This window comes from Gossypium hirsutum, chromosome D02 (assembly GCF_007990345.1).
Source record: "Gossypium hirsutum isolate 1008001.06 chromosome D02, Gossypium_hirsutum_v2.1, whole genome shotgun sequence".
Classification (NCBI taxonomy): Eukaryota; Viridiplantae; Streptophyta; class Magnoliopsida; order Malvales; family Malvaceae; genus Gossypium; species Gossypium hirsutum.
Window position 1 is genome coordinate 43,008,967 of NC_053438.1, and position 3,327 is coordinate 43,012,293.

Sequence of the window (3,327 nt, forward strand, 5' to 3'; positions counted from 1 at the left end):
CAACGCACTGATAAGTTTCGGGTCCACCTTGCATCCCCGGCCTACCGTCGCCATGTGCCAAAAACTCGTTTCCCGCAGGTAGTTCTCTACCAACGGTGATGGAGGAGCATGCATATTCTGGATATTGCATTCCAATATCCAATCTACAGACTTTTATAACAAATAATAAATTAATAATTATCTAAAAATGCATAAATAAAAAAATCTTAAATAATATTTAATAATTAAATTTAACACTTACCATTTTTATTTGTTCGACGGATATGTGCTGCTTATCAAGACGAGTCAATTCTCCGGCCATTGCTGAAATCGTACAAATTTTTACGATTTAAAAAATAATTTAAAAAAATAATTTTTTTCAAAATTATTTAAAAATAGGGATTTAAGAGAAATTTAAGAGCAAATTGAGAGCAAATTGAGATTAAATATGGATTTCAGAGAAATTTGGAAGGAATTTGAGAGCAAATTGAGAGGAAATTTGAGAAAAGATTAGTTTGTGAAAAAAAAATAAGGGGATTTTTTTTACCGTTGGGGGGCAACGGTCAAAAAAATAACCGTTGCACTGTTCACGCACGGAGCAAATCGCGTCCCCAGGGGCGCGCTACGTGGCAACAAAGCGTGGCCACGTCAACGCGATTTCCTGACGTGCACACAAATCGCGCTTTCGTAGACGCGCTTTGTTGCCACGTCAGCAGAGCGCGCTGACGTGGCCGCAATTTGCTGACATGTCCCCTGACTTCGCGGTGACTTGGATGCGATTTAGGGGAAAAGGGTCCATTCCGGTAAATAATAAAATACCGGATTCATTTCGATAAATTTAAAAAAAAGTGACTTTTTTTGGTATTTTGCCCGCATAAAAATGCTTAATTTGTGAAACCACATTTTATTTTTCTTTTTTCTCCATATCTTGAAAGCACAGTTTCTAGATCTAGCAACTCGTTATTCGAATGAAAGAAAAAATTGTTGTTCATTTCTTTTAACACGAGAGTGATCGTAAAAACTAAAATAATTTTACATATTTTCATCATTATTTATATAATTAATATCTTAAATATTTATATAGATCATACATATTAAATTTATTAGAAAATTTTAAATTATTTGATTATATAAGAAAATTCAATTATTGAATATATATTAATATAAAGAATATTTTAAATTGATATGATCAAGATATTTGATCGGTTCGAAAATTTACAAGTATGACAAATACAATTATATTAATAAATTAACGGTTAAATTGTTAAAATATTAATTCTACAAATAATTACGAAAAGTTTGTGTTATAACTTATTGGGTAAACTACCTATTTAGTCGTCCAAATTTATTTGTATTTTTATTTTAGTCATTCATTTTGAAAATTTATTATTTTAGTCACTCTTGTTAGATAAATTGTCAATTTTAGTCACTCCTGTTAAATAAGTTGTCAATTTTAGTCACTCTATGGTTTAAATGGATTTGATCACCAAATGGAATGCTGACTTGGCCTGGTATAATAACAAAATTAGCCTTCAATATTTGCTTATTTTATTAATTTACTCTTGATTTTGAAAATAAACAAGAAATTTAACCTTTAATATTTACACATTATACCAATTTGGTCATGATTTTAGAAATTAAAAATTTTAAATTTAAATTTAAAAATTATTAAAATTTATAAATATATATAATACTCAGAAATTTAAAAAAAAAAATAGGCAATAACCCCTAAGCAATGCCATGAAATGTTTCCTCTTTCTCTCTCTCTCTCTTTTTCCTTTTTAAATTTTTTTATTGTGTGAATTTTGCTTCTTCATTTTTTACTTGTGGTTTTCCAAATTGTATTCGATGAGCAGAGATGCAAAAGTATTGCAAGAGAAATTGGTGAAGAAGGCAGCACAAGCAACGGCTGGAGGGAACCATCAGAGCAAAAAGTTGGGAAGTAAAAACAATAAATAACAGTGGAAAGATGGTGGGGGATGAGATGATTTTAGAATGCAAGGTAAAGAAAGTAGTGTTATTATGTTAATTGGATTGGGAAAATATCTTTGTCTTACATTTTAACCAAAAACACTTGGTGTGCATTTGTTTTAAGTAATTTGCGATAGAATTCGATTTTCTCTTTAGCAACATTATCTTATTAACTGCCTTTCAAATTCTAAAAATTCAATAATCCTCATTATTATTTTGATTCGAATAAATAATCCAAATTGACAATGAAAACTTAAATGAAAAAATAATCCATTTTTACAATGAACAATTAAAGTCAGACTTATATAAGCTCAAAATGATAAGCATCGAAAATATTTGAGCGAACGAGAAAGAAAAACTAGTGTTAATTGAGAAATATGAGAAGGAAAAGTGTGGACTTTGGGGGAAAGAAGGTGTAAAAATATATTAAATTTTAACAAATTTTAAATATATTTTTATATATTTTTACAAATTTTAATAATTTTTGAACTTTTATGAATTTTAATTTTTGAAATTTTAATTTATATTTTCTTAATTTTTAGAATCATGACCAAATTGGTATAATGTGTAAATGTATTTATTTTTTTCAAAATCAAGATTAAACTAATAAAATGGGTCAACATTGAAGGCTAATTTTGTATTATACCAGGCCACATTAACATTCTATTAGGTGATCAAAACCTATTTTAACGGTAGAGTGGCTAAATTGTCAACTTACCTAACGGGAGTGGCTAAAATTAACAACTTATCTAACAAGAGTGACTAAAATAACAAATTTTGTAAATGGGTGACCAAAATAGGAACATGGGTAAACTCGGGTGACTAAATAAGTAGTTTATCATAAATTTTAACAATTTTTAAATATATATTTTAAAATTTTTTGAGTATCTTATCTATTTTTATAAATTTTAATAATGTTTGAATTTTTATGTATTTTTAATTTTAATTTATACTTTCTTAATTTTTAGAATCGTGACCAAATTGATATATTGTGTAAATATTAAGGGTTAATTTTTTTTTTAAATCAGGATTAAATTTATAAAATGGGTAATTATTGAGGGCTAATTTTTTTATCATACCAGGCCACATCAATATTCCGTTTGATTATCAAATCCATTTTAATGGTAAAATGACTAAAATTGACTACTTATCTAATGGAAGTAACTAAAATTAACAACTTATCTACCATGAGTGACTAAAATAACAATTTTTTAAATAGGTAACCAAAATACCAAAATAGGAACGTGAGTAAACTTGGGTGACTAAATAAGTAATTTACCCTAACTTTTAAAATATATTCAAATAAGAAAACTTGGAAAATTATATTACCACAAAAAAAATAAAAAATATATAATTTTTAATTGGTTTGTTAATGTT